At 34.9% G+C, this 10933-nt stretch overlaps 1 pseudogene; it reads right to left on the bottom strand.

Moving 5' to 3' along the window:
• Positions 1 to 1164: 1164 nt before the first annotated feature.
• On the bottom strand, positions 1165 to 5570 carry LOC107801970 (WRKY transcription factor 28-like; annotated as a pseudogene).
• Positions 5571 to 10933: the final 5363 nt, after the last annotated feature.

The raw sequence follows: 10933 nt of genomic DNA, 5'->3' as shown, positions 1-10933 counted from the left end.
CAAAACTCTATTCCGGGGTCGTTTATATATAAGTCAACATCCGGTCAACCTTTTCAACTTAAGTTTTCAACCTTGAGACTAAGTGTCTCAATTCATTCCGAAATCTCTCCGGACTCGAACTGACTACCCCGGCAAGTCACAATACAGCTATAAAGTACAGAATGAGCAGTAAATGGGGGAGTGAGGCTACAACTCTCAAAACGACCGGCCGAGTCGTTACAAATATATAACTACAATAAAATATAATTTAAATACAATTTGCTTACAACTTTAATACAATTTCGTAACTGTTGTATGTCATGTGTTCTTCTTCTTTTTCGAGTTTCAATATGAAATTCAACCAAAATCAAGGCTAGTCTTTATCAAACAGTCTCAAATTTGAGATATAAGCTCCAAAGAATATTCCTAATTATTTGTAACAACACCAATCCCAATAAATAATAGTTTTTGAAACCTAAATTCGAATTGAAAGCTTCGAAACTTTTTAATGGTTGTCTATGGTACAGAGTCAAACACCTTCAATATTTATTAATATATTGTCAATGATGGAGAGTCAAAGGGGCTTATCTAGTTTGGCCCGTCAAAGCAAATATATTATTAATATTTATCAATTCAATAAATATTATTATTATTATTAGGCAATTACTTACAAATGCTACCAAATTTAGCCTAATTTCTTTCAAGGAAATACTTCGTTGAGCAGGCACATATGTGGTGTCCTAGTACACTTTAGTTCTCCCAATTCCAGGGCAGTTCCTTTCTCTAGATGCTTTATACTTTAGTGACAATTATACTCATTATAATAATGTCAGAGTATTATTTCTGCTTGCTTGGAAATTTTTGTGGAATGAGAATATTATTCTGGAATCTTATCATATCATCGTTATTTTATAAAATGATTACATAAAACTATAAGCCTATGGTCTTTGGTTTGATCGGAGAAGTTGAGAATTCCCACCATTAAGAAAAAAAGCCAGTGAAATATAATTTCGAAAGTCTTGAATACATTTCAATTCTATTTCTCCACTTCTATATCATTTACATTTCAAGTGCAGTTTGGGTATTATTATTTGGAAAGTCTTAAATACATCATACTATTATTTGGTCTACTAAAACAAGCATATGTGACTTATTTGCCACAGAATCCAAAACAAGAAGACATGGTTGAATAAAATATGAGAGCTTTAACTTGCTTTTAGTACTTAAGCATAGCAGTCTCGCTTTACAATATTGTGAGGCCCATTAAAGTAAAGAGCCAAGTCCACATGATATACAAAATTACAGATGAAATGGCACGTTCGACTTTATAGTTACTAATAACATCAATAGATAGGAAATGAACTTTTTTCATTACATGGAAAACTTAAAAAGGGTTAATAGAATGAGTATATATACTCTCAGGAAAAGCTCGAACGATTTTTACCCGAAACCAACACATGCTGGTAAGTAGAGAGTACCTAAGGGCGCGAGAAAACTTTCTCCAAGGAACTCGGTAAAATAGCCACGTAACTTCGGAAGAAGAGGTGCCAACTACCACAAGAGATTATTAAGTTGAGATGAAGCTTGTGAATCCTCTTCATCAAGTGATGGAGAGTGAACATGCCTGCCTTCATATGTTGTAATCACCATTCTTGGATCTTCTGCTAATCTTTCCACCCTTTTCTTAACTCTACAATTATCTTGTGTACACCGGTAATAGCTCCTGCAACACATAATCATATTAAAAATTAATAAACTAGAAATCTTCTGTTTGAAATTCGATGAATAATGGACCCACCTTTTTACTATTTTTTATTTATGTACCAAATTTTCATCTCAAGTAGAATTCGAATTCATGAGGTGCGCTTAACCTACACATCATGCGATGCGCTCTTAAAAGTCCCGGAACAAAATTTTCTAATTCTATACCACAAAGGAAATGGTCTAGACCAAGACAGACAGTTCAATATATATCCTCAAATTTGTCTAGAAATGTCTTAATATAATGAATTGCAGCAAGCAACAGGAAATGTCATAAAGTTTCTCATGTTGTTATGTCTATGCTTATCTTTGAACAGGGATTTTATTTATACACTTGTGGTGACAACTGCCAAAACCTGCAAAGTCCCTAGTCTATGCATATTCTAGTAGATTTGGGGACTGACTATAATTATTTCATTTGTTCAGTATAAGACGACACGCGAATCTGCATCATCTTGAAATTTGACCAATAAATAACCCAAAAAAATAAAAGAAAAAGAAGAATAAAAACAAAATTTCATTAAGAGCTTTTTCTTGTTTGGTATATATATAATTATCTATGTTGTGCGGACTCCCACAAATGTAGCCGCACTCGTGTCAGATCCTCCAAAAATGCACTACTTTTGGAGGATCTAACACGCACCTGGCGACATTTCCGGAGAGTTCGAGCGCGCTCTATCTCTCTCGAAAAGATTCATAAAAATTGTTTCTGAAATGTTGAACATAGTTGATAGTATTATACTTAGGAGATAGCACTAGCTTATAATTCAACGAAGATTAAATCTTGGACCAATTTATTTTGAGATCTAGATAGTTCCAACCAAAAATTCACCTCAACACATTTGATTTATTTTGACTGGACTTCCGGACGATATTTTTGAAGAGTCTAAACAACATAGTCTTTGATCACTCTAATGTCTTTTTTCTTGGTTACTCTTTTCTAATGAAATGTTCTTATTTTTCACTTTACAATAGATATTAATATGATAGTAACATTTTTCTGTAATTCTACAGAAATCAACCCCGGGATTTGGAGAAAAGTCAAGTGAGATTCAAAATAACTAAGCGACATATGAAGCTCACTTAAGATATAACTTAAACGTTAAAACATTTTGATAATGCAATATAGAGCTGTTGGTAGGGCAATGTTGTGCCTTTACCTAGTACTAGTACAACAAAAAGGTAAAAAGATGAGGAAATGGAAATCAAAATAGTGCACAAACAAAGATATAGCAATTGCAAACTGGCAATTGCTGGATTCATTATCACTAGTGACAATAGCCTTTAAGAACAGTGGGCTCCCTTGTGCATCTCACATTGTCGCTTATGTAAAAAGTTGTTGCACTTTTAGTATATTAAAATGAGTTTAATTATTCTAGATACTGATAGTACAAAAGAATTTTTATACTATACGAAAATAAATCAGACCAAGAAGGAATCATAATCCATTCGGCAAATTTCACATCTATGATAGACTATCTCACTCACACACGGGATAGGTGATTGGGAAAATCGATTTATCAGTATTACAATCTAGATGATTAATAGTGGAATTAGTAATTTTGGAAAATAATTAAGACAAACTTACTTGCTACAATACGTTTAATTACACCGATAGTGTAAATTCTAATCAAAATTCTTCTCTTAATTACGGCGATGTTACACGGACTCTTCAAAATGTTGTCGCACCTGTGCGGATCCTCCAAAAATATACTACTTTTGAAGGATCCGACAACCCCAACAATATTTTCGAAAAGTTCGAACAACGTAACTATGTTACTATGTTGTAGGTAGAAGGAGACAGTAGTATAGCAAAGCAAACTCCTCAATAAAGAAGAAAGCTCAAGTAGTAGTAATCATTCAACAATAAAAAAGTTTCAACTTACTATTAACCTAAAGCCAAATCATGCAAAGAAGAGATCCTCAATGGGATCCTCCCCATATCAAACTTTTAGATGTAAAAAAAGTGATCATCATTTCCATTTTATTTTCTTTTTTCTTTTCTTTTTTATTCCTTAGGGTTTCCATATGCTAAAATGCATGTGTGTTTTCTGTTTTGTTTGTTTCACCACATGGTTCTTTCATTTAATAGAGTTATTAACAATGCCGGTCTTGATGAGTTGTACCAAATTTTAACTAAGAATATCCATAATCATATGATGAGATTTTAAATGAATCTTTTTTTTACTTGGCAACAAGTTTTGCAATCATTTTTCAAATAATCATAATTAAAAGATCGTCAAGATTCAGCTCTGCCAATACGATCTGATTTAAGTTCTGTAAAATGGCCCAATAAGCTATCATTTCATGAATACCAAGTTAATAGTATTCAAATGATTTTCTATCTTTTGAAGTTAATAATAACACTTCTTTTAGCCCTCTCTCAGGAAATTACCTACATAATATCCTTAGCTAAACCCCAATCTAATCTACTGAAGCTTTAATAGTAAAGGCAGCTAATGCAATGTTCAGGGTGGAGATTAAAGAGCAAGAAGATTTTAGCTTCAAAATATTCGTCGGCCTAATGACTGACTAGTGGATAAAAGTGGCTAAACAATTAATTTTTGGATTAAAATATACAAAAAATAAATAAATGATAGGCACAATATTTTATCGAGAAAACGGAGGAAGAGAGCCTTGGAATAACGAAAAATTATCTACGTGTGAGGTCAGGGATTCAAGCCGAGGATGTAGCCGCTAATACTTACATTAAGATAGGTTGTCTATATCATACCAGTTGAGGGTACGACCTTCCCCGATTAATACGTGAACGTGGAATATTTTGTGCACCGGACTACCTTTTTGTTTTCTTTTCTTTTTAAAAGATGGAGCTAGAGAATTCCATGGAAGGAGTAGCCATTGTTAGGAAACTAACAAATAAAGAATAAAGAAGAGATTTAGAATGGGAAGAAGTTAATATGTACCTGGGATGTTGGGTATTTTTGACAACTTTCTGGCCATATTTCCTCCATTTATAACCATCATCTAACACATCCACATCACTCAGGGTCTTGAAACAAAATCTTGGTTCTCTTACTTTCCTTCTTGATGATTTCATCTTCTTCATCTTAATTGCTGAAACCCCTAAATGATCATCAATATTATCCCTTGATCTCTTAATATTGTTGCTCTCATTCACTTCTCCCCATGCCCTAAAATCAATTCCAAAACCATCTTAAACATATAAGTAACTATGACTTCTAGACATGCAAATTAACAAAAACCACAACAAAGTTATGATCATCATACTAACCAAATAAATAAAAGGCATCTTTTGCATGTGATAAATTAAATTTTGAAAGAAGTATATATTAGTATCATTTTCCTAGAGAAAAGGTTAAGACATATGTATTAAAGATTACCATGTATTTGCAGTGGATTTTTGCAAGGAAAGAAGATGGGGTCCTCCAAATATAGAAGTAGTAAGGTCTTCTTTCTGCCTTAGAGCAGTAGATTCAATTAGGGAATTATTATCTGCTGCAAAAGAGGGAGGGATTATAGTGAGGGTTTTAAGAGTATTTTGGTTGCATATTCCAAATGGTAGAGTAGCCCATATTGTTGTTGTAATTTGGAGGAAAAGTGAAAAATCCAAGTTGTGATGACATATCTGCTTGATCCTCAAACAAGCTTTGGCTAAACATCTCTCTCTCTCTCTCTCTTTAGATCTCTCTCAGTGTGTGTGAAGAAGCTCAACTGTAAGAGAGAGCAGGCAATTTGATTTCTTATGAAAGAAAAAGACTTTGAAACTTAATATTTGGTAACACACTAAAGAAAAGAGAAAGATGATCTTTATATGTATAGTTTAGGTTAAAAGGAACAAAATAGCTCCTCCTAACGTGCCAGCTAGATATGTAAAATAGTTTTGGTTACCCTTGTTAGGTCATTTAGATAATATTTATATGTATTCTTTCTGACATTTGTAATCTTAAAAATAAGAAAGTTATATAGTGTAAATATTTTTAAGTGTATGTAACCTAAACTCAATTATATAATATCTGTTTTGCCATAGATAATATTTCAATATTAACTTTATGTGATGGATATCTTTTTTGCCATAGATAATATTTCAATATTAATTTTATAATATACTTGTGAATCCTTAATTTTTTTTTATTTAAAAAAAATAATGTTTTCACTCATAAATCTTCAGATCTTTATCTAATTGAAAGTCGTATCAAAATCTTCTTCTAAATGTCATATATTTTCTTCCCCTTTACAATAGCTTGAACCTTATCTTTTTCATCTCCTCGTTATAAGCTGGTCTACCATTAAGAAAGTAAAAAGATTTAAAGTATCAGTAAGAAAGCTAAAATTATAAGTTGAAAAAGAAAGGAAAAAAAGGACAAAAAAAGAACTAAGTGATGTGCTACCACTTAGAGTGGGTTTTCACTTAGAGTGGGTTTTCTAAGCAAAGTCAATTAGATTTAAATTGTACTGCATGTTGCAACTTTAGCCTAAAAGCAAAGGTAAATCCATATTGTACCCAAAGGTCAACCAAATTAAAACAGTGTGGAGGGTGAGAACATGGGAGCTTTTTCATGTTTTAATGCTCTGTGTTTGTTTCTTTCTTTGCCTTTTTTGTCCAAAAAGTAGAGTGACTTTTTACATTTGTTGCATTGAAGTATCATGCCACTCATTTGGGTTTTTTTAAAATATTAACTATGAAATCTTTAATGGATCCAATGATAAAAGGGCAAGGAGATGAGTACAAAATAATGGAACAGAAACTTGATACAAAGTGGAGTAAAAAAAGGCGCTAATTAATGATAGGTCTATGGTCTCAAAAGGGAAAGAGAGAAAAAGTTCAAATACTATGCTATCTAAGTCCAAAAAAACTAGAGCCGAAATAAGGATTTAAAACTTATAGGTTTAAGATAAAAATCCATTCATTCTTAATTACTGAGTTAAATCACTGAATTTTTTAAGATAAATATAAGAGTTGATCTAAAACTATTGGATGCGGTTAAATCCGTAGGTGACATGATGGCTCCGAACATGATAAAACGTATCCCATATTAAGGGTGTGTTTGCTATAAAAAGATATTTTTCAGCAAAATATTTTCATGAAAAATAAGAGATTTTTTTACTTATTTTTTGGTGTTTGGATAGTAAGCATATAATATTTCTTTTTTGGAAAACATATAATCTAGCCAAAAATTATGAAAGACGGAATGGGTGATCAGTATGGAGAAGGAGCGGGGCAATAGGGGTAGTAGATCAAGGGGTCATATATGAGGTTGGGGTAGGGGTCAAGATTCGATGGTCAAGGTCGGGATCCATGGTCAAGATCAAAGTCGGGGTCAGGACAAGTTCGAGGTTGGGGTTGAGATTTGAAGTTAGGTAGGGGTCACAGTCTGAGAATAGGGTCGGGTTGGATCCGAGGTGGGGGTCAAGGTCCGTGTTCAGGAACAGGTCCGAGGTGGGGAGTTAGGGTCAGGTTCAAAATTCTGGGTCGGATTTAGGATCCAGAGTCAAGGTTGGGGTCCAAGGTCGATTAGAACATAGAATCGTACACCAAGGTCGGGCTCGAGGTTCAAAATCAGTGTTAAGTCGAATTTAGTGTTGGGATCTGGGGTCATTGTCAGGACCAGATCTTAGGTTGGGAATCATGGTCGAGTTTTATTTTGAGGCCGGGGTTGGGGTCCGGTGTCAGGGCTAGGGGCGGAGTCAGACTTGAAGTTGGGGTTGTGGTCGAGGGTTAGGTCGGGATTGGGATTTAGGGTTGGTGTTAGGCCTACGGTTGAGATCTGGGTCGGATCTGAATTCATTCGCATGGGCCGTAGTCCAAGTTCATAATTGGCAGTTGGGTTGAGGTTGGCGTTTAGGGTCAGAGTCTGGGTTAGAGGTGGGGGTTCGGGGTTTGATGCGCCTAGTGGGTAGAGGGTGGAACGAGTTGTCTAGATGGGATGGTAGGTAGTGTAGTGTAAGGGTGGGTACCGTGAGAGGAGAGGTTAGTGTGTTGTCACGACCCCAAATTCCCTCCGTAGAAGGTCGTGATGGCACCTAGTCTCTAAGACTAGGTAAGCCTATCAATGCGGAATAATAATAGATATCTGAAATAAATAAACTACAATTCAAATAATTACAACTCTCAAAACCCGGTAAAAATAAGTTACAAGCTTTTAAGAATTTATCTTTAATGTCTCTATATATCAAGGTTTAAGGAAAATAAAGAAGCAACATGATAATGATAGAAGGGGACTCCGGAGTCTGCGGACACTGGCAGATATACCTCGAAGTCTCCGTACACAGGTAACTCACTGATGTCTGGGCTGGTAAGATGTACCTGGATATGCACAAAAAGATGTGCAGAAGCGTAGTATGAATACATCACAGCGGTACCCAGTAAGTGCCAAGCCTAACCTCGGTAGCGTAGTGACGAGGTCATGTCAGGCCCTACTGAAAAAATAAATAATGGCATAGTAAAATGTTTAACAATATAATAAGATAAAATGACAATGAAAATGAATCAAGTAGTATGTCACCATTTAATTACATCAAATAATGGCAATTAATACCTCGTGAAAACAAAATAGAATTCTTTTCAACTTTAAGAAAATCACAATAATAATCAAAGGCAACTGCGGCCATAAATCAGTATCAATAAGGGCATTCCCGAGGCACCGCGTAGTCTCAAATCATAAATAAATTCACAATATCTCATTTTTCTTATATCACCGCGAGAGCCTTCACAATTTATTTTAAAAAAAATATTTTTTCCGAAATAGCATCCCACATTTTAGCCACCATTATCACACCGCATGACTTCTAGTAGTTTCCCTACTAATCACACGTATCAAGCTACCCTTATCTCACCGTATTCTTTTCAACACCTAGACCTTATACCACCGCATGCATATCAATATCACAATATATCACAATTTGCACTTCAAGTGCCTAAATAATTCAATTTGCCAAAATAAACAACATCAACAATACTTTCCACAACAGGGAGCTCACGGCTCAATCACAATGAGTACAAAACCTCACAACATATTCGGGAATAAATAACTCAGCAAAAATAATACTTAAAATTTTTTAATACGTTGCCTCAGTTCCAAATTTAAAAATATCAAATACTTCATATTAATAATATTTAAATTAAAGAAGTTCTACCTTCAAATAATGCACATAATAAAAGAAATCAAGTTTCAGCTAAACAGGTAAAAATAATTATCAGGAGAAAATCAAGCAAATTTAAAGTATATAAATCATATCAATGATGGAGAATATAACAAGATTTAATCATTTAATTAATATGCAACAGTGATCTACACAATTTAAAAACATAATCTTTCACATTTAGCCTGTGTACACACTCGTTACCTCGTGTACATGACTTTCATCACATTACAATTATCACATCAATACCAATCCTAGAAAAAAATTTCCCCACACAAGGTTAGACAAGTCACTTACCTCGACTTGCTCCAATTTAATCCACTAGTAGGCCTTTTCCTCGATTATCCAACTCTAAATGGCTCGAATCTAGCCAAAATAAGTAGATACAGTCAACAAAAATTATAAGAATCAATTTCATAAGAAAATACTATATTTTTTCAATAAAATCCGAAATTAGCTCAAAAATCGCTCGCGGGGCCCACATATCGGAATCCAGCGAAACTCACAAAATCTGATAACCCATTTAATTATGAGTCTAACCATACCAGTTTCACTCAAATCCGACTCCGAATCGACACCGAAATCTCAAAAATTCGTTTCTATGAGATTTCTAAAATTTTCCCTAATTTCAATCGCAAAACACTAATTAAATGGTGAAAACAATGACATATTCATGTATATTAACCAAATTCGAGTTAGAATCACTTACTCCAATATTTTTCCTTGAAAATCTATCAAAATCGCCTCTACTCAAGCTCCAATATGTCAAAAATGGCGAATGGGACGAAGTTCCCTCCTTTATAATTCTGCCCGGGCAGCCCTCGATCATGGCCTCGATCCTGGGCCTCGATTGTGGCTTCGATCATGGCCCTCGAGCCTGGGCCTTCTATCATGGCCCTCGAGTCTAGGCCTTCGATCATGGCCCTCGATCCTTGCCTTCGATCATGGCCCTCGAGCCTGCCTTCGATCATCGGCTCGATTTATGGGCTCGATTTTCTGGGCAGAAGAAAATTTGCAGGAACTTTTACAGCAGCTGTTTAAATCCTACTTTTTGATCCGTTAACCATCTGAAACTCACTCGAGGCTCTCGGGACCTCAACCAAATATACCGACAAGTCCTAAAACATCATACGAATTTATTTGAAACCTCATATGACATCAAACAACGCTAAAATCACAAATCACACCCCAATCATGCTTAATGAAACTTAAGAATTTCCAACTTCTACGTTCGATGTCGAAATCTATCAAATTTTGCTATGACCTCAAATTTTGCACACAAGTCTTAAATGACATAACAGAGCTATGAAAATTTTCGGAACTGGATTCCGACCCCGATATTAAAAAGTCAACTCCCCGGTCAAACTTGCAAACTTAAATTACTATTTTAGCTATTTCAAGCCTAATTTAACTATGGACTTCCAAATAAAATTCCGAACACTCTCCTAAATTCAAAATTACCATACAGAGCTATTTGAATTATTAAAATTCTATTTCGGGGTCGTTTGCACATAGGTCGACATCCAACCAACCTTTTCAACTTAAGTTTTTAAACTTTAGAACTAAGTGTTCCAATTCATTCTAAAATCTTTTCGGACCTAAACTAATTATTCCGGCAAGTCACATAACAGTTATAAAGCACAGAATAAGTGATGACTAGGGGAACGAGGCTACAACTTTTAAAATAACTTGCCGGGTCGTTACATGTATGGCCTAAGAGTCAGAGTCATGGTTCGATTTGCTAAGGTAGACGAGCAGGGTTGAGTAGGGTGATGTTTTGGCCAGAAGTATTCTAAGGGCGGGGGAGATAGGAGGGCGGGTAGGGCTAGGTGAGCTAGGGAACGGGTAGGTAGGGGTGTTTGGGAATGGTGGGGGTGGATTGGGGTATGAGTGTGGGGATGGTTCAAAGAGAGTTTTTTTAAATGTTTTCCCTTCTCCTTGTAGGGAAGTCATTTTTCTTAAAATAGAGAAAAATGAGTTCACAAGGAAAATATTTTTCTAAATATTTAAGTCAACCAAATATAGAAAAATTAAAAAATATTTTCTTGAAAATATTTTTCTTCGTATCAAA

Source organism: Nicotiana tabacum, chromosome 13, assembly GCF_000715075.1.
Source record: "Nicotiana tabacum cultivar K326 chromosome 13, ASM71507v2, whole genome shotgun sequence".
Lineage (NCBI taxonomy): Eukaryota > Viridiplantae > Streptophyta > Magnoliopsida > Solanales > Solanaceae > Nicotiana > Nicotiana tabacum.
This window is presented reverse-complemented; position numbering and strand designations above follow the sequence as displayed.